Raw genomic sequence first — 21722 nt, 5'->3', positions numbered from 1 at the left:
TGATTACTTGCTGTAACTCCTTGCTAACTGTTAAATATGTAAACTTGTATTTACTCTGCACAACCACCAGAGGGCTCATCCTCTGGAGTCCCAAGGGAACCCTTAATCCCTTCGGAGCATAGGTATTTAAGGAAGCTTCACAGGTTGGAGAGGCACTCTGGAGACCTGCAATAAAAGACTGTCACACTTTATTTTGAGCTCAGTGTTTAGTCTGACTCTTTCTTCATACACTATAACTGGCGACGAGATAAAGATAACAAACCCAAAGGTGCAGAGAACAGTGGGCATCCTGGAGAAATTCTCAGAGGGAGATGATGGGGAAACTTTTGTGGAGCGACTCGACCAATACTTCATGGCCCACGAGCCAGATGGGGAAGAGAGCGTTGCCAAATGAAGGGCGATCCTCCTCACCGTCTGTGAGGCACCAACGTATGGCCTCATGAAGAATCTGCTCACTCCAGTGAAACCCATGGAGAAATCGTATGACGATTTGTGCACACTGGTACAAGAGCATTTGAACCCAAAGGAAAGTGTTCTGATGACGAGGTACCAGTTCTACAAGTACAAAAAGTCTGAAGGCCAGGAAGTGGCGAGTTATGTTGCCAAGCTAAGACGCCTTGCAGGACATTGTGAATTTGAAGGACATTTGGAGCACATGCTCAGAGACTTTTCATACTTGGCATTAGCCACGAAACCATACTTCGCAAACTTTTGACTGTAGAGACCTCAACCTTGAGTAAGGCCATGGCGATAGTCCAGGCGTTCATTGCCACCAGTGACAATACGAAGCAAATCTCAGCACACAAGTGCTGCTACAAGTATTGTGAACAAAATTATGTTGTTTTCGAATCGTAGCGTACAGGGCAGGTCACACATACCTGCAGCTACACGTCCGCAGATGTCTCAGAGTCCACCATCAAGGGTGATGAATGCAAGGCCATTAACACCTTGTTGGCGCTGCGGGGGTTATCATCGTTTCCATTCATGCCCCCGATTCAAAGAGTACGCTTACAAAGGCTGTGGAACAATGGGACACCTCCGAGTGTGCAGACGAGCTGCAAAGCCTGTTAAACCTGAAAACCACCATGTTGCAGAGGAGGACAGATCCACGGAGGATCACGATAAACCAGAGCCTCAGATCGAGGAGACAGAGGTACACGGGATGCACACATTCAACACGAATTGTCCCCCGATAATGCTGAAGGTTGAACTAAATGGACTCCCAGTGTCTAAATGGAGCTAGACATGGGCGCACGCCAGTCCATCGTGGGCAAAAAGACTTTCGAAAGGTTGTAATGCAACAAGGCCTCAAGGCTGGTCTTAACTCCAGTTCACACGAAACTAAGAACTTACCCTAAAGAACTGATTCCTGTTAGCGGCAGTGCTACCGTAAAGGTCTCCTATGATGGAGCAGTGCACAAGCTACCACTCTGGGTGGTACCGGGCGATGGTCCCACGCTGCTTGGCAGGAGCTGGCTGGGAAAGATACGCTGGAACTGGGACGACGTCCGAGCGCTATCGCCCACTGACGACACTTCGTGTGCTCAGGTCTTAAACAAATTTCCTTCGCTGTTCGAACCAGGCATCGAGAAATTCCAAGGAGCAAAAGTGCAGATCCACCTAATTCTGGGGAGCGACCATCAATCACAAGGCGAGAGCAGTACCGTACATGATGAGAGAAAGGGTAGAGATCGAGCTAGACCGGCTGCAAAGAGAGGGCATAATTTCCTCGATCGAGTTAAACGAGTGGGCCAGTCCTATTGTCCCAGTCCTCAAGGGAGACGGCACCGTCAGAATCTGTGGCGATTACAAAGTAACTATCAATCATTTCTCCTTGCAGGACCAATACCCACTACCAAAGGCCGACTACCTCTTTGCAATGCTGGCGGGAGGAAAGACGTTCACGAAGCTGGATCTGACTTCAGCCTACATGACGCAGGAACTGGAGGAATCATCAAAGGCCCTCAGCTGCATCAAACACACACAAAGGTCTTTTTGTTTATAACAGATGCCCGACTGGAATCCGATCGGCGGCGGCGATATTCCAGAGAGACATGGAAAGCTTACTGAAGTCGGTCCCGCACACCGTGATCTTCCAGGACGACATCTTGGTCACAGGTTAGAACACAATCGAGCATCTGCAGAACCTGGAGAAGATTCTTAGTCGACTCAACCATGTGGGGCTCAGGTTAAAATGCTCGAAGTGCGTTTTCCTGGCGCCTGAAATGAAGTTCCTGGGAAGGAGGATTGTAGCCGACGGCATCAAGCCGACCAACGCGAAGACGGAGGCAATCGAGAACTCACCGAGGCCACAGAACATGACGGAGCTGCGGTTGTTTCTGGGACTCCTGAACTACTTTGGTAATTCTTATCGGGTCTCAGCACACTGTTAGAACCACTGCATATCTTATTACGAAAAGGGGATGAATGGTTTGGGGCAAAAGCCAAGAAAATGCCTTTGTAAAAGTGAGAAAATTGTTATGCTCAAACAAATTGCTTGTGCTGTATGATCCATGTAAGTGTTTGATACTAGCATGTGATGCGTCGTCACATGGCGTCGGGTGTGTATTGCAACAAGCTAATGATTTTGGGAAACTGCAACTGGTTGCTTATGCATCCAGGAATCTGTCTAAGGCTGAGAGAGCCTACAGCATGATTGAGAAAGAAGCATTAGCATGGGTCTATGGGGTAAAGAAAATGCATCAATACCTGTTTGGGCTAAAATTAGAATTGGAAACTGGCCATGCCACTTATATCCCTGTTCTCCGAGAGTAAAGGTATGAATACCAACGCATCGGCCCGCATCCAGAGATGGGCGCTCACGTTGTCTGCATAGAACTACGCCATCCGCCACTGGCCAGGCACAGAAAATTGCGCTGATGCTCTCAGTAGACTGCCATTGCCCACCACGGGGGTGGAAATGGCACAGCCCGCAGATCTAGCCATAGTTATGGAAGCATTTGAGAGTGAGCAATCACCTGTCACTGCCCGGCAGATCAGAACCTGGACAAGCCAGGACCCCTTATTATCTCAATCAAAAGCAGTGTGCTTCACGGGAGCTGGTCCAGTGTCCCAATGGAAATGCAGGAAGAGATATAGCCGTTTCAGCGGCACAAAAATGAAATGTCTATATAGGCAGACTGTCTTCTGTGGGGCAATCGAGTAGTGGTTCCCAGGAAGGGATGAGACACCTTCATCAAGGACCTCCACAGTACCCACCCAGGTAATGATGAAAGCAATAGCCAGATCCCACGTGTGGTGGCCCGGTATTGATGCGGACTTAGAGTCCTGTGTTCACAGCTGTAATACATGCTCAAAGTTAAGCACTGCATCCAGGGAGGCACTGCTAAGTTTATGGTCTTGGCCCTCCAAACCGTGGTCTAGGGTACACGTCGACTATGCAGACCCGTTCTTGGGTAAAATGTTTCTTGTGGTTGTAGACCCGTACTCCAAGTGGATTGAATGCGAGATAATGTCGGCTAGCACGTCCGCTGCCACCACTGAAAGCCTGCGGGCCACGTTAGCCACACATGGCCTACCCGATGTCCTGGTGAGCGACAACGGACCATGTTTTACCAGTGCTGAGTTCAAAGAATTCATGACCCGTAACGGGATCAAACATGTCACATCTGCCCCGTTTAAACCAGCGTCCAATGGTCAGGCAGAGAGAGCAGTGCAAACCATCAAGCAGGCTTGAAGAGGGTAACTGAAGGCTCACTGCAGACTCGCCTATCTCGAGTCTTGCTTAGTTACCGCACGAGACCCCACTCACTCACTGGGATCCCACCTGCAGAACTGCTCATGAAAAGAGCACTTAAGACAAGGCTCTCGTTAGTTCACCCTGATCTACATGAACAGGTAGAGAGCAGGCGGCTTCAACAAAGTGCATTCCATGATAGCACAAATGTGTCATGCGAGATCAAAATCAATGATCCTGTATTTGTACTAAATTATGGACAAGGTCCCAAGTGGCTTCCTGGCACTGTCGTGGCCAAAGAGGGGAGCAAGGTGTTTTGGGTCAAACTTTCACCGGAAACACTTGGACCAAATCAAACTCAGATTCACGGACTATCCTGAGCAATCCACCTTGGATCGAAGGGTTAAGTCATGGCAGGAGAGCTCGGACACGTGTTAAGCTTCCCCTGTAATATGTGGGAAGTCAGGGACGCTTCCGGTGTCCCTGACGACTACATGTGCGGGAAGTGCATCTGCCTGCAGCTCCTGACGGACCGCATTGCGACATTGGAGCTGCGGGTGGATGAACTCTGGAGCATCCACGATGCTGAGAATGACGTGAATAGCACGTTCAGTGAGTTGATCTTACCGCAGGTAAAGGGTACACAGCCAGATAGTGGATGAGTGACCAACAGGAAGAGCAGTGCAAGGAAGGTATGTGCAGGGGTCCCCTGCAGTCATCCCCCTGCAAAACAGATACACCGTTTTGGGTACTGTTGGGGGGGGGGGGGGGTGACTCATCAGGGGAGGGCAGCAGCAGCCAAGTTCATGGCACTGTGCGTGGCTCTGCTGCACAGGAGGGCAGGAAAAAGAGTGGGAGCACCATAGTGATAGGGGATTCAATTGTAAGGGGAATAGATACCGAGACTCCAGGATGGTATGTTGCCTCCCTGGTGCAAGGTCAAGGATGTCTTGGAGCGGGTGCAGGGCATTCTGAAAAAGGGAGGGTGAACAGTCAGTTGTCGTGGTTCATATAGGGAAGAGGTCCTACAAGACGAATTTAGGGAGCTAGGAGATAAATTAAAAAGTAGGACCTCAAAAGTAGTAATCTCACGATTGCTACCGGTGCCACGTGCTAGTCAGAGTAGGAATCGCAGGATAGCTCAGATGAATACGTGGCTTGAGGAGTGAAGCAGAGGGGAGGGATTCAAATTCCTGGGGCATTGGGACCGGTTCTGGGGGAGGTGGGACCAGTACAAACTGGACGGTCTGCACCTGGGCAGGCCGGAACCAATGTCCGAGGGGGGGCGTTTGCTCGTGCTGTTGGGGAGGAGTTAAACTAATATTGCAGGGGGATGGGAGCCTATGAAGGGAGACAGAGGGAAGTAGAATGGGGGCAGAAGCAAAAGATGGAAAGAAGAAAAGTAAAAGTGGAGGGCAGAGAAACCCAAGACAAAAAGCAAAAAGGGCCACATTACAGCAAAGTTCTAAAGGGGCAAAGTGTGTTCGAAAGACAAGCCTGAAGGCTCTGTGCCTCAATGCGAGGAGTATTCGGAATAAGGTGGACGAATTAACTGCGCAGATAGCAGTTAATGGGCATGATGTAATTGGCATCACGGAGACATCGCTCCAGGGTGACCAAAGCTGGGAACTCAACATCCAGTGGTATTCAACATTTAGGAAGGATAGACAGAAAGGAAAAGGAGGCGGGGTGGCATTGCTGGTTAAAGAGGAAATTAATGCAATAGTAAGAAAGGACATTAGCTTGGATGATGTGGAATTGGTATGGGTGGAGCTACAGAATACCAAGGGGCAGAAAATGCTAGTGGGAGTTGTGTACAGACCACAAAACAGTAGTAGTAAGGTTGTGGACAGCATCAAACAAGAAATTAGGGATGCATGCAATAAAGGTACAGTAGTTATGGGTGACTTTAATCTACATATTGATTGGGCTAACCAAACTGGCAGCAATGCGGTGGAGGAGGATTTCCTGGAGTGTATTAGGAATTGTTTTCGAGACTAATATGTCGAGGAACCAACTAGGGAGCTGGCCATCCTCGACTGGGTGATGTGTAATGAGAAAGGACTAATTAGCAATCTTGTTGTGCGAGACCCCTTGGGGAAGAGTGACCATAACATGGTAGAATTCTTTATTAAGATGGAGAGTGACACAGTTAATTCAGAAACTAGGGTCCTGAACTTAAGGAAAGGTAACTTCGATGGTTTGAGGCATGAATTGGCTAGGATAGACTGGCAAATGCTACTTAAAGGGTTAATGATGGATAGGCAATGGCAAATATTTAAAGATCACATGGATGAACTTCAGCAATTGTAATCCCTGTCTGGAGTAAAAATAAAACTGGGAAGGTGGCTCAACCGTGGCTAACAAGGGAAATTAAGGATTGTGTTAAATCCAAGGAAGAGGCATATACATTGGCCAGAAAAAGCAGCAAACTTGAGGACTGGGTGAAATTTAGAATTCAGCAGAGGAGCACAAAGGGTTTAATTAAGAGAGGGAAAATAGAATACGATAAGAAGCTTGCTGGGAACATTAAAACTGACTGCAAAAGCTTCTATAGATATGTGAAGAGAAAAAGATTCGTGAAGACAAACGTAGGTCCCTTGCAGTCGGATTCAGGTGAATTTATAATGGGGAACAAAGAAAGGGCAGACCAATTGAACAAATACGTTGGTTCTGTCTTCACGAATGAAGACACAAATAACCTTCCGGAAGTACTAGGGGACCGAGGGTCTAGTGAGGAGGAGAAACTGAAGGATATCCTTATTAGGCGGGAAATTGTGTTCGGGAAATTGATGGGATTGAAGGCCGATAAATCCCCGGGGCCTGATAGTCTGCATCCCAGAGTACTTAAGGAAGTGGTCCTTGAAATAAATTTGGATACATTACATTCGGTCCCTTCATCCAAGTCGTTCATATAGATTGTAAATAGTTGAGGCCTCAGCACCGATCCCTGCGGCACCCCACTAGTAACTGTATGCCAACTGGAAAATGACCCATTTATCCCGACTCTCTGTCATAGCTTCCATTCCAACAAAAACAACTTCCATCAAAGGCCTGAGTGCAGCCATCGTGGCTCTGGATATCATTGTTCAAAGGGGCTTCCATGGTGTCCGAGCAATCCATCAATCTGTTCTTGCACAGATTACTAGGATTGCTAAGAGTGGCAGTGCTTCCATGGAGCATGAACCTGCTGTCCTCTCAGTAGGCAGTGTTCCTGCTCCCACCCCTGCCACTCTGCTAGTGACCTTTCTTTTATTTTGTTCATTCCTGGGATGCCTAATTGCCCTTGAGAAAATGGTGGTGAGCTGCCTTCTTGAACCGCTGCAGTCCGTGTGGTGAAGGTAATCCTACAGTGTTGTTAGTCAGGGAGTTCAAGGATTTCGACCCAGTGTCACTGAAGGAGAGCAAAATATTTCCAAGTCAGGATGGTGTGAGACTTGGAGGGGAACTTGGAGGTGTTGGTGCTCCCATGCGCCTGCTGCCCTTGTCCTTCTAGGTGGTAGAGGTCGCACATTTGGAAGGTGCTGTCAAAGTCTTGGTGAGTTGCTGCAATGCATCTTGTAGATGGTACACATTACAGCCATGGTACACCGGTGGTGGTGGGTGTGAATGTTTAAGTTGGTGGATGGGGTGCCAAATCAAATGGGCTGCTTTGTCCTGGATGAGCTTTTTGAGTGTTGTTGGAGCTGCACTCATCCAGGCAAGTGGAGAGTCTTCCATCACACTCCTGACCTGTCGATGGTGGAAAGGCTTTGAGGAGTCAGAAGGCGAGACACTCACCGCAGAATATCCAAGCCTCTGACCTGCTCTTGTAGCCATACTGTCTGTGTGGCTGGCCCAGTTAAGTTGCTGCTGCCCGTCAGCCAGCTCAGCTCAGACTGCTGCAGTCTATGCCGAGATGGTGCAGTCTGAAGCCGGGCCTTCTGGGCACAGAGCTGTTTGAGGTTGCCCTCCAAGGCCATCTGCAGTCTCCTCAATTGAAGGTCAGCAGCTTTCCATCATCCATGCTGAAGTCACTGAGGAAGCACCTCATAGAAGCAAAGGCACACGGAAGATAGGCACTGAGGGAATGCACAAGGGTGATTAGTTTATTTTTGTATACATTATGTCATGATTGAATTTATAAAATTGGATTAAAATGTGAATTTTCTGATAATGTAATGGTCAGTGATAGAGGAAAGGTAAGGAGAGTGGGACTTTTGGTGAATGGGGAGGTGTGATTGAGGTAATGCATAATCGCTCATGAATTATCTGATCATGTCGGGCTCCGGCAGAATTGTAGCCTCCCTTCTTTTTCGTGTTCCTCCACTTCCTATTGCTATCCCTCTTCCTCCTCTTTGTCCCCATGCTCTTGCTTCTTAGCTTCTCACCTTATCAGTCGTGGCAAGGGCTATTCCCTCATAATTTCCAGGTTGTGCAGCATACGACCACATATCTTGATACCCGCTCAGCTGAGTACTGCAGGACTCCGCCAGAGCAGCAGAAGTGTTGCTCGAGGATGCGGATTGTCTGCTCTATAATATTTCTTGTGGCAGCACAGCTCTCATTGTAGGCCTGCTGTGGACCGGAGTCATGAACCATGTCATGAGTAGATAACCCTTATTGCCCAGTAGCCAGCCTTTGACTTGCCATGTTGGTTTAAATACAGGTGGCACAGAGGACTACTGCAGCGTGAAGGAATTGTGACAACTTTCAGGATAATGGGTATTCACCTGCTGATGTGCTGCCTGTGGTCACACACCAGCTGCAAATTGAGGGAGTAGAATCCCTTCGGTTTATGAAAATTATCGAATTGACATGAGGCGCTGCAAGGCAATGTGTACGCAGTCAATGGTGCCCTGCACCAGAAGAAGCCCTACCAGGCCACCCATGTCTGGAAGCAACTTATTTCAGCACAAGCTTTTAAATCAACAAAAAATACTTCAGCACCAGCCAGACCACTCCCTGTAGACTATTCAGACTTTAGCCAAGTATAGGAAAGCTTCAAAAACACATACAATAGCACCAGCAGCCAGAAGAAATAATCCAGCAAAACTAACCTGCAAGTAGTTCTTGATCCCTTTAAACAGCACTGGTGGTGTGGTTTGTGGCAGGGGGCGGGGGGGCGGGGGGGGGGGGGTCCCTCATTTTGTTTAACGCGTGTTCAGCTGTGTGAGGTTAAGACAGGGCATAGGCTGCAGCGTGGCATTTCGAAATGCCAGCGCTGGTGTCAAATCAACATTGCACACTGATTATGTCATAATTATGCTGCCGACGGTCGTTAGGTGCGCGTATGCAAACCCCTTTACCAAGATGGCATGCGGCGTACTTCCCATCAGATGTGTGTGCATGTATCTCGGACTTTATTTTTAAACATTAGGTGGCAACGTGCATTACACAGCCCGATTTCTCCGCCAAACTTCAGAGAATTCAGTAAGTGGCATTCAGCATCATAAATATTTTTAAACACCGATGTTGTTTTAAAGCATTCTATATTCTCTATACACAATGCATTTTTAAATTACTGTTATATCACGTGGATGAGACAACCTAAATGACATCATCTCAGTCACGTTGGTCAGAGTTACACTAAGCAGTAGTCTTATGGCACTCCAGTTATATCATGCTGCTAACTTTGACTGGACAAAAATTTTGACTCATGCAGGAATTGCGAGGCAATCAAACTATAGCAACAGTCTTGAAATCAATGATAACAAAAAAAGTGTGTTATCAGCATACGTCAACACTGGCCACTTGTTTAATGAATAGGAGAGGACCAAAGGTGGAGTCCTGTGACACTAGAATACAAACTGTTAGTGGAGATGTAGTGGCCTGCATTGGACAGACAGATGTGGTACCATTGAAGTATGATACCGCAGTGATGGACCACAAGGAGAATGAAAGGCAGCAGATTGAGGCATCTGAATCGTGACACTGCTCTTAATTAATTGTATCACAGGATGTTTATGATTTTGACCAAGACATCTTGCTATTGTTGGTGCATCTGAAATAGGATTGGAGTTATTTGGATAGTTGCCTTCATGCAGACGACAACTTTGAGGAGGACTGGGAAAGAATTTTCATCATTATGGGGATTTGAATAGTTGAGAAGCAAGCTTGGAGGTGTGAGAAGCAGGAGCAGTTATACAGATATCCTCCCTTGTTTCCAAGATCAAGGCTATCAGAAGAGATAGTGTGTTGTAGTAAAGAGGAGTTCAAGGTTGGTTTTGTTATTCAGACTAGCTCTGGGTTGATGAAAGAATTTGGCCACAAAAAGGGAGGTAATCATGCCAGAGCTGGCAATGGACACCAAGGCTGCTTGTATGTCAGAATGAGGTTGTAGATGGGAAGTACACAATGTAGAGGGCAACAGTCATTTTGCAGCATAAGTCACGAGAGGTAGGCAGCAGGAGGTTCCAGGATTGGGGGATGGGGCAGGGGAAGTAAACACAGAGATGGGATAAAGAGAGTGGAATATGGATAAAATTAATACAATTAACTCTGGGAATCATTGTGGGCAGGGTAAACTTGTGATAGGGGAATGAAGCAGCATGGGTGGCTGCTCAAAGAGAGCCAGTGGCCATGATGGGCACAACTGAGGATGTCCTGGTAACAAGGGAATCCTATGTGCCTGTCCCGGAGACACAAGAGTTTAGGACAACAGCAGGGTATATGCTCAGTGAGGGAGTAACAATGGATAGGACAGGAGATTGCATTGCATTATTTATGTGTCATCAGGGAAAGAGAATTTGAGATGGTCCAGGGAGATCAAGCAGGTAGAATCGAGAGACAGGCAGACAGCAGCAGCAACATGCTCCTGGCCTTCGGGCAGTCAAACACATGCCACTGAACCGACACATTTGTTTTCACAAAGCACATTATCTCAGATTGGATTCCATTACTCTATACTAGAACACTTGCACTGAATTCACACTTCACTGGCATCAATACCGCATGAAAATACTAGCAGGACAAGAATTTTATTGCACTTACAGAATTAACTTACTTGAGCTTGGAAAAAGTCTAATTTCCTTCCCACTTTCACAATGTAAGCATCAGCTGAAAATACCACTTAGAATAATTTATAAGGTCACTGTGATGTATCATATGAATATTCAATAGTTTCTTTTACTTTAGCATTGATGTCTTTTGAAAAAAGAGTCATGTATCAACAGGTCTGTACAGTTTGCAGGCTACTGTTGTGGAAGTTTGGAATAAAATCTAAAGTAAACTAAAATCGGTTTCTCTACAATCCAGGAACAATGCATGGTGTGCACAAATTAACAGTGTATACTGTACCGGAATCAAGCGTCCAAGGCTCCACTAAAACAGAATTCCGGTTCCTCCCACTGTGCTGTAACTGAAGTCTGATTGGGTGGAACGAGTGCCAGAGGGAAACAAATTAGCCATCATATCCTGAGAGAGTAGAAACAATGATACCAAACAAACAAAATGGATGACACAAGAAAACAAACACAGAAAAAGTAACAGAAATGAAAGGAGAAACCAGTCTATTGAACTTGTCACTCAGCCAAAGATCCTTCTCCACAAAGTGGCATTAATTCAATTGTCTGCAGGTTAATTATTATACATTTATTGTACCAGTTTCAAATTCTGACTGGCTTCAAAGTTTCTTGGGATGACATGAACAACTTGGGAACCAACCAAACAGTCTTGTTTTTTTCTATTTTCCCACGTGACTCGATTGTGCAGACAATGGCTCACAAATTGCTGAAAAAATAATGGTTAGTTCACCATTATTAGTGCTAAAAAACAGCAATTTGTGGCAAGGAAGTGATACACCACAAATTGCAAATCGCCACAAATTATTGTACGATTTGTGCCACCTGCCATTAGCCTCTAAAAATGGGAGCTCTGTCAAATTGCTGGATTTGTGCTGTGAATACAAATAACTCTCACCGTAGCCATTTAGGGCTTGTATTTCATGTCATAAAGACCCTGCTATTGACATGATTTATGGTCCTGACATGAAACAGCCTTGGAGGCCCAGAAAGGGAACTGAAACTGTAGCATCTCACTCCTGCAAGTAGTAAATTGCTCCCAGAGGTTTTTCTAAATTTTTAATTTCTTTAAAAAAACTTTTCCTTTGTTTCTTTTTCACGCTCTTAATCCAATTTTCCTTTCCCTCTCTTTCTGTATCTAGTTTGACCCGAATTCGCCTAATTTCTTTCACCACCATTCGTTCTGTTATTTTCTCCATCTTAAAATTTAATTGGTTAAGGAGATAAACCATTGGACCCGACATTCACGGGCTCCCAGATGCACCATTACCAATTCGCATTTGCAGTAACCTATGGCGCAAAGATAACGATCTGAAGGGAGAGGTAAAAAAATCAAATTCACATCTGGGCTATTGACCACGTGTCAAAACCGAAATAGCAATGTATCCCAGCGTGAGTCACTGCCTTTAGGATAGAGAGAGAGAGAAGGAAAAATAAACTCATGATAGCAGGGAAAAGCTAAGATCTTATTTATTTCAGTCATCCATTTTCTTCAGCAAGGAGCAGAACTCAGAATGCAAAACATAAGCAAATTTGGATTTGTATGGTAGCAGAGCCAACAATCCCATATTTTTAGGATCATTATTATTGTAATCTGGAAAATAAAACACTGAATCAGCAGCAATTTCACTTATTATTGTTTGTGAACCAGAATATAAGGGTCCAATTTTTTTATTTAATTAAAAAGGGTCACTTTGGGTTAGATTGGCAAAACATAATGGCTTGGATTTTGTGGTCAGCAGCAAAGGTACGGTGCTCGCCGCTGACCTCGAAGAAAGCTGCCCACAAATTCTGTGGTGTTTATTTCCCTATTGTCATCAATTTCATTCTGGTGCCATCTATAGGGAATCTGTGGTGTCAAGGAACAGTGAAGTCATCAAGCAGGCTGATCAGTCAATCAGATTGAAGCATTCTCTCACGCAGAAAACCAGGAAGTAAAAAGCACTGATCACAACTTTTTGAATTATTTTTACAGAGAGAGAAATAAAGATTGGGACATACACATGGGAGTTACATATAAATCAACTTTAAAATAAAAAAAATTATTCTAAAAATATATGGAATGTAACTCCAAAATTACTAAATTAGTTTATCAGGGCCAGAGAGGTTTTTCAGCAGTAATTATGGCTTAGTACCCCTTTAAAAACTCAGTTACATCTCATTCAATGAGGCTTAGCTTTTTCAATGGTTTTTACAGCGAGAATAATGTGTAAAAAGTTGGAAGTTATGTCAAATCACTGATTCTGTGCTATATGTATCTGCAAAGACTACATTGGATATATTAAGAGGGAGTTAGATATGGCCCTTACGGTTAAGGGGATCAAGGGGTATGGAGAGAAAGCAGGAAAGGGGTACTGAAGGAATGATCAGCCATGATCTTATTGAATGGCGATGCAGACTCGAAGGGCCGAACGGCCTACTCCTGCACCTATTTTCTATGTTTCTATGTTTCCAACAGCGCACCCTGTGGAGAAGCATGGTATCACTGATAGCAACTTTGGATTTCCACGTTTAACTGCGCATGTGCGGATGTCAGAAGTTGCTGTCAGTTTTACACAGTAATGATGACGAGCGCAATTTCCCGGCCATAATCAACACCACAGTTAAAGCCAAAATATTAGTTTCTACATTCTGTACCTTCCTTGAATATTGAAATGAAAACCAAATTGACTTTATTTGTGGTTTTCAGTTTCTAATATTAGGCAAGTAGCAATTCTTTTACCAGTGAACAATGTTCGTCTCTTTCTCCAGAATGTGCCAAATCAATCTATGATCATTTGCAATATGCAGGACATGCAGTGTTTAGAGCACCTAAAGCATTTAATAGGGTTAACAGTGAACATTTATGTGGAAAAAAAGTACATGTTCTTCCAGTATGCTTCACAGAATGGAAATATCATGTTAGACTAATTATAGTATGGTGTAGTTGCATTCTAATTATTTAGGTAGATCCCAAGAATGGCACCTGCCAGCAAGCATTACAGCTGTACATCATTCTAACTAGAACGGATCTTCATTGTTTCTTGAACCTGTCCTTTCTGAAGCTTACAGAAAGGTTGTGTTAAACCTTAATAAGACCTCAGTTAGATTACTGTGTGCAATATTGGACTCCACACTACAGGAAGGATATTGAAGCTTTTGAGCGTGTGCAACACACATGCACAGTAGGATGCTGCCTAGTATGAGGAAATACAAATACAAAGAAAGAGCAATGCATATTACAGAGCGATATGATCAAAGTGTATAAAATTATGAAAGGATGGGACAAGGTGGATTGAAGTAGACTGTTTCCAGTAGTTATAAAAGAAAGAATTGCATTGATATAGTGCCTTTCACAACCTCAGGACTTCCCAAAGCGCTTTACAGCCAATGCAGTACTTTAAGTGCAGTCACTGTCGTAATGTAGCAAATGCGGCAGCCAATTTGTTCACAGCAAGCTCCAACAAACAGCAATGTAATAATGATCAGATTATCTGCTTTTTGTGATGTTGAATGAGGGGTAAATATTGGCCAGGGTCAAGAACGAGGGGCCATACATACAAGATTAAGTGTAAGAGATTTAGAACAGAGAGGCAGAGAAACCTATTTTCAGAGAGAGTAGCGAGACTATTGAATTCACTTTCACAGTTAATGGTTTGGGCAAAAACCATGTTAACGTTCAAGATTAGATTAAATAGGTGGATGAAGAAAAAATGTGCTGAAAGAGAGATGGGGAACAGTGTGGGTAAATGTGAGTTGAACTATTAGGTGCAGCGATGGCTCAGTGATAGTACTTTCGACCAAGTCAGAAAGTCATGGGATAAAGTCCCACTATGTAGGCTAACACTTCAGTGCAGTATTGAACGAATGCTGCACTGCCAGATGGATGGAGGTGCTGTCTTTAGGATGAGATATTAAATCAAGGTCATAGCTACCCTCGCAGGTCAATTCAAAAGATCCCATGGCACTATTCAAAGTAGAATAGTGGAGTCTTCCTAATGTCCTGGCCCTTCTGAAGTGGGACTTTTGAGCTCTGCTATAATTAAAGGGTTAAGAATGGGTCTCTGGAACTAAAAAGAGCTAAAAGTTGCTTAAAGGGCAGAAGAGAGCGCTAGAAATAACATGTCAGAATGATTAATTGTTATTAGCTGTGTAACCTGAGGACAATTACAAACAGCCAAACTGTTGAACCTCAGGAGGCCCAGAGAGGCAGTTAAATAGAGCAAGGGGTCAAAAGTAACACATTGGAGAAACTCCATCTGGTATGAGACATAGGCGAATGATTGACTAATTCCCATCCGCGTCACACAATCAGCAATTGTGCACGTGAGCTTTTAAAACATAAAAATTTTAATTTAAACACTCGTTTTTATATTAAAACCCTGACATTAAGGTAAGTTTATTTTTAACGCTATTAAAACATTTAATCACATTTAATTTCAATTAATTTTAAATATAGGTGTTTTACTTAATTATTATGCTGTGTTTCAGTGTTTTAAGGAATAATCTCATTGATAGTAATGGGAACTTGCACTGTAAGGGGATAAAATACGGTCACTCGAGTGGAGACAGACAGATGGTCACTAAAGTGGATACTGAAGATAGTGAATTGATCTGACACATGGTCCAGATTGTAGGGCTTATCAGTATTAGGAGGTTCTGAAGAATCGGGAATTCCTCGGTCTTATGGTAGGAATTGTAAAATATCGTAAATTGACCGATTATATGTAAAACTCACTTATGTATGTAAAGGACGCTTATACACTCGCTTACAATGAGTTTTAAGGCGAGGAAGCAGCAAAGCTTGCTACGCAGCTAAGCTTGCTGGTTAATGAACCATCCATTGTGTTAACCTTAACACAGACTGAGGGAAACTTACATTCTGAATAACACATCCAATTAAGGGCAGTGGAGAGTTAACAGTCTAGAACATAGATTGTAACAGCATCTGAATCTCATGGGATCTCATGAGAACTAGAACATTTTGACTGGAGTTCTCTTGGGGACTGGATAAGAAAGCACGTGTTTGGGAACAAGATAGCAAACCCTGGGAAGCAAGGTTAAGTCACACGTCATGAGGAACTGAGTAAAAGTTGACACCACTGAATAACACATTCCTGATGGGTGACATGTGATGGGAGATGGTTAGGTGGAGGGAACCACTGAGAGCCAGTCTGATAAGGTTCAACAAATCAATGATACTTCGCTGATAGCAGTAGGCTAATCGGTTTTATAGGAGGGTCGCACACCTCGAAAAATGTATAACTGTAGTTGCAAGACCTCTGTTCTGAGAAGGCTCATCTGTGAACACTTCCCCTGCATGTTTGAATAAAGACCAGTTGAACCGAGGTTTCATCTGAGTGATTCCATGGTCGCTATACAGGCAGAGATATGGGCGGGTGTCGATTCCTTATATCAGGGAGTCCACCTCGAAGAAGAGAAGTCTTCTTTTTACCTCAACAATTGGTGCTGCGAGCAACGTGCAGACACTCCAACCCCAGGATGTGGCAGCTATTGTGGCGAGTATCCTTTTTTGTACCACCTACAAATTAGAGCTGTAGCATTGACGGAGAAAGAGGTAATCTGTATAAAGAACTAAGTTATAGCGAACCACGGAAGGATGAAAACCGAGGTAGGATAGATGTATGTCCTGAAGCGTGACAGGTGAAACTGTAATAACAGGGAGAAGCCTGTATTGATCATGCGCGGTGCAAACAAGGAAGAAATACAACCGAAAGGGGCGGTGGGTGCCAACCCCAGCGATCGTTAGAGAAAAATGGCCAGTGGGATAGAATGGGAATGGGGACCGGAAGGATCCCTGATATATATGCTAGCTGAGAAAAATGGGAAATTAATAAAAACAATGAAAAATCAAGGATGGCAGCCAAAAGACTCACCAGACAGACAGAGGAAATGGTGGGACAGTTAGACTAAGAATAAAATGGAGCAAGCTGATGTAATAATACTCGCCTGCTACAGAGGACAGATAGAAGAAATAGATACTCAAACAAAACAAATTCAAGAGTTAGAAGCCAAGATAAATAAACTGGAAGAGATAAAAGACGGGACAGGATGGATAGTGCAGTGCGCAGCCATAACAGGATCACCTATGGCACCAGCAATAGAGCCGCTGTACCCCTTGGTGGGTAAGAGTAGCCCACAAACCCAACCTGACAGTAAACCAGACTGGGATGAGTTGGCCAATGATGAGTACGGAATAGATTGGCCCCGGCATTTGATAATGGTTACCTACCAGTGGCGCCTATGCGCACCACTACGATTCCCGCCAACGGATGCAGACCAGCCCAAATTACCAGGAGGTACCCCTTAGTCCACAGGAGAGACAAATACTATTGAACGAATTGCCAGCCCCTAAAACAAATAGTAGGAATACAGAATTCTGGCAAAAGGTGGAAGAGATGCTAGACGCCCATACCCTAAGCTTAGTAGACATTCACAATCCGGTAAAAGCCAAAACGGGTTAGATAAATTGGTACAAACGACACAATTGGTACAAAGCGGGATCTGGCAGAATAGGGGAGGGGCCGGTATGCCAAAAATGCAAAAATTAGATTTCCTCAAGCACAGGGTGGATGGGTGCTGGGGACCGTATTAGAACAAATTGGAGTAGGATACTGAAAGTAACTCAAAAGGCAGGCGAAAGTGTAGGGGAATACTGGGAACGAAAGTGGATTGAGTACAAAGACCACTTCGGCACAAATGACCCTGACAAAGATGATGTAGCATTTTTGAAAATGTTTAAAGACGGGCTAGGAGAAGCCCATCAAAAGATAATTAAGTTAGGATTTAAAGTGGGGGACAATTACGATGAAACTCTGGAATGGGCAGAACATGTAGAAGAGTTAAAGTCAGAACAAAGAGAGAAGATAGCTAAAATAGCGGCAGTGACAGTAGCAGCAGAGGCGAAGGGGTAGGAGGAACACCACCACGCAACTCCCCTGATATGTTTTAACTGCAATCAGGAAGGTCACTTCAGTAGAGAATGGGCGCAGAAGAAGAAAAGGTTACGGAAATTCTAGAGGGAAATGTTATAATTGTGGTAAACTGGGACACTTATCCAAAGATTGCTGGAATAAGGGAGGAGGCACGGGAAGGCAAGACCCTCAACAGGCAAAGAAAGGAACACCATTAACCCGAGAATAGCTGATATGCTCAGGCAGGTACTAGCATCACTGCCACCACCACCCCCACCTGAGACGCCCTCCAATGAGGACATCATCAACATGCTCCGATTAGCCAGTACACGCTAGGAGTTGCCGGCCCCTGGCGGACGTATGGGACGACAACTAGGGGATCCAAGAATGTTTATTAGTGTAGTGTTAGTGGGCCGGCACTGCGATGTGCTAGTAGACACAGGAGCGTCCGTATCCATAACCAACTTGTACTTGCCCCTGACCCGCAGGACCGTTAAAATACAAGGGGCCCAAGTTTCCACATGATTTGCGCCTGATTTTTAGGAGCAACTGGTGGAGAACGGACTATCTTAGAAATCGCAATTCTACAAATTTTTTTTTCTGCAGTTCTAGTCAGGTAGAACAGTTCCACTTTGGAACAGAATTTTTTCTTCAAAAGGGGGCGTGTCCGGCCACTGACGCCTGATTTCAAAGTTTCCACAGTGAAAACGTACTCCAAACTAACTTAGAATGGAGCAAGTGAAGATTTTTGTAGAACTGAAAAAACCTGTTCTACACATTAAAAAATCAGGCGCAGGTTACAAATTAGGTGTCCAGAATGAGGTAGTGGGGGGAGGTGGGGGGAAGGGAAGTCATTAAAATCTATAATAAATCCTTATTTATACTTATACAAATATTATACAAATAAATCCAACCTGAATAAACATTTATAAGCAAAGAAAAGATTAAATACACCATCTTCCTACCTGTGTGAAAGTGCTTCAGGCAGGCCTTTCGGGACCGAAGGCTGAACGGGCCGGCCCGAGACTTTGGGCAGGGCCCGTCCCCAGCACCAGATTTACAGGTAGGTGGAGTTAGGTCGGGGAGGTTTGGTTCGGTTTGCGTCGGGGAGAGAGGGGGGGGAGAGGAGAGAGAGAGGGGAGGAGGGAGGGAGGGAGGGAGAGAGAGGGGGGAAGGGAGGGGAAGGTCAGGTCGGATCCAGTCCGGGGGCGGGGAGCGGGAGTTGGGTCGGGTCGGGTCCAGTCGGGGGAGCGGGAGCAGGAGCCCGGGTCGGGTCGAGGGGGGGGGGGGCGGAGCGGGAGTCGGATCGGGTCGGGGGGCGGAAGTCGGGTCGGGTCCAGTCAGGGGGGGGGGGGGGGGGGGAGCGGGAATCGGGTCGGGTCTGGAGGCGGGGGGGGAGCGGGAGTCAGGTCGGGTCGGGTCCAGTCGGGGGCGGGAATCGGGTCGGGTCCGGTCCGGAAGCAGGGGTGGGGGGGGGAGCAGGAGCTGGCCGTGGGAGGAGCCTTATTCACGCAGCCCCAGTGAGGCCATTCGGCCAGGGCTAGGGGCTGCGTGCTTCGGGCCCCTCCCACACAGTTACGGGCGCCTGGAGCTACTGCACTTGCGTGCCCACTGTAGCGCATGTGCAGAGGTCCTGGCACTGTTTTCAGCGCAGGGACCTGGCTCAGCCCCCCCACAGCTCCTGCTGCGCTGCGCCGAGGGCCAGAGGACCTGCAGGTAGGTGGAGAATACGGAGGATTTTTTTTAGGCGCACTTTGTGGCGCGAAAAACGGGCGTCCAGGTCGGGACTGCGCCGTTCTAGGCGCGTGTGGAAACGTGGGCCCAAGGAGTGGGTGGGGGATATAGAAAAGCAACCCTAAGTGAGATGGTGTTATTAGAAGTACAGGGAACAATGCTACCTACTCAGTTTTAGTGCTGTCAGAATACAGAGGGCAACATATTGAGTATCGATACCTTAAGGGAGATAGGGGTACTGTAGATCCCTAGCGTAACCGGATAATTTTTGAGGATAAGCACGAAAACCAAATTAAGTTCGAACACCCGGGACACCATCAGCAACGAGTGGCCAGAATAACCCTAATCCAGCCCGAGTGGGAAACAAAAGGTGTATGGGGTAGCGTGTGACAATTATACCCGACTCTGTGGGCACGATACAAGCAGGATTGTGGGCTAACAGGGATACCACCCATCAAAATTCCCGGACCAGAACACAAAGCTCACCAACAGAACCCATTAAGGCCCAAAGCTGAGGCAGCGGTTTGTCAGATAGTGCAGGAATTAGAGAAGCAAGGGGTAGTGAAACAGGTAACAGCCTCCACTAATTCATCTATGGCCGGTAAAGAAACCAGACAGATCTTACCGACTATCGATTATACCGCCCTGAATAAGGTGACTCCCCGAGAGCACCAGATAGTGGTAAGTCCGACGACAATTTTTAATGGCCTGGATCCAGAACATAAGATATTCACTGTGCTTGATATAGCGAATGGATTTTGGACCATATCTTTAGACGAAGAGTCCCAAGGGAAATTTGCCTTCACCATCAAGGGAAAATAATACACATGGACTAGAGTGCCACAGGGATTCCACAATAGCCCGAGCATATTTCATCGAGTACTGTCCGGAATTTTGGAACTGGTAGACGTAGGAGAAGGAAGCACCCTTTTGCAGTATGTGGATGGTATCCTTATTGCCTCCAGTACAAAACAACAACACGTACTAGCTTTAACTACAGTGCTAGGAGCTCTACAGAGTGCGGGATTAAAAATAAATCCTAGGGGGGTACAGGTGGGAAGTAGCGAAGTAACATATCGAGATACATAATAACATAAGGGAAGAGACAGATGCCTGAGGACAGAAAGAAGGCAATTCGATCATTGCCCAGACCAGGAACCGTGAAAGGGGTTGGGCAGGTACTAAGGCTATTCAATTACGGCAGAAATGTTATTCCCGAATATGCTGAGATGGCCCAACCAATACAGGACCTGGTCAAAGGGAGGAAACCCTCCCAAGAGCCGGTAAACTGGGGCCTTGATCAGGAAATGGCATTTGTAAAGTAAAAACAAGCTCTCGGAAGTGTTCACCCCTGGGATTACCCGACCAGAATAGGCCCTTCCACATTTATACCTACTACAGTAACGATCATTATAACGCGGTAGTGACTCAATTACATGGGGACAGGCATAGACCAATGGCATATTATTCAGGTAAACCACAACCTGTAGCCGCAGGACTGTCGAGGTGTGTTGCTGCCCTAGACTGTGCTGCGTGGGCCATCAGAGTTAGCGAACCAATAGTAATGTCAGGATGCATTATCTTACATACCCAGCATAACTTAGTAGAATTACTCAACACAAGGCGGCCAAAAATGGTAGCCGACGCACGAAGGGCTAGGTGGGAAGCAATGCTTTTATCCCCCAAAGGGACAGTAACAATAATAAAAGACAACTGTAACAACCCTGCAGGGTGGGTCATTACGGAGGGAGAGGAGCATCAGTGTAGCCCAACAGGAGAAGACGAGGAAAGTAGTCAGGCTAGTGAAACCCCGCTTGAGGAGGCAGACATGGATCTATATGTAGATGGGTCCCGGCGCTAAATCAACAGGACACCATGGACGGGATGGGCCGTGGTAGATAGCAGCAGACAGGTTCGAAGGGAAGGACGGCTAGAAGGGGGCCTAGCGGCTCAAGTGGCTGAATTGGTGGCTCTCACTGAGGCTCTGAGGGTGGCTAAGAGAAAAAGAGTAAACATCTATACAGACAGTCGATATGCTTTTGGAGTAACGATTGATAGCCTGGAGTGGATGGGGATACATGACCTCAGGAGGAGGGCCAATTAAACACGAAGAGATTGTTAAAAAATTAGTGGAAGCCTCCCTCCTACCCCAAGAGTGTGCGATAATAAAAATCAAAGCGCACATAAAAATTAACACCAACATGGAAAAGCATGGGCAGACGAGGCAGCCAAGCGGGTGGTGGAGACAGGTACAGTGGCTGGGGAAGCCCAGGTCGGAGCATGTACAATCGGGCCTGAGGAGGTAAACATGCTTAAGGTACAGGGAGAAGCCACTCCACAGGAAAAGAAGGGGTGGAAGCAGAGAGGAGCCCAAGG

General features: G+C 45.8%; 1 protein-coding gene across 3 annotated transcripts in view; it reads right to left on the bottom strand.

Moving 5' to 3' along the window:
• Window positions 1-21722, bottom strand: part of pag1 (phosphoprotein membrane anchor with glycosphingolipid microdomains 1) — a 341614-nt gene that overhangs the window by 189197 nt on the left and 130695 nt on the right. For 2 of the 3 annotated variants that reach the window (XM_070890966.1, XM_070890961.1), the window contains one exon: window positions 10976-11092. The exons of the other annotated variant lie outside the window; for it this stretch is intronic. The gene's annotated coding sequence lies outside the window, so the exon portion shown is untranslated. The remainder of the gene's footprint in view (window positions 1-10975; window positions 11093-21722) is intronic. 3 annotated transcript variants of the gene reach the window in all.

The sequence above is a fragment of the Pristiophorus japonicus genome, chromosome 1, assembly GCF_044704955.1.
Source record: "Pristiophorus japonicus isolate sPriJap1 chromosome 1, sPriJap1.hap1, whole genome shotgun sequence".
Classification (NCBI taxonomy): Eukaryota; Metazoa; Chordata; class Chondrichthyes; family Pristiophoridae; genus Pristiophorus; species Pristiophorus japonicus.
The sequence above is the reverse complement of the archived record's forward strand: the minus strand, read 5'-3'. Positions and strand labels throughout refer to the sequence as shown.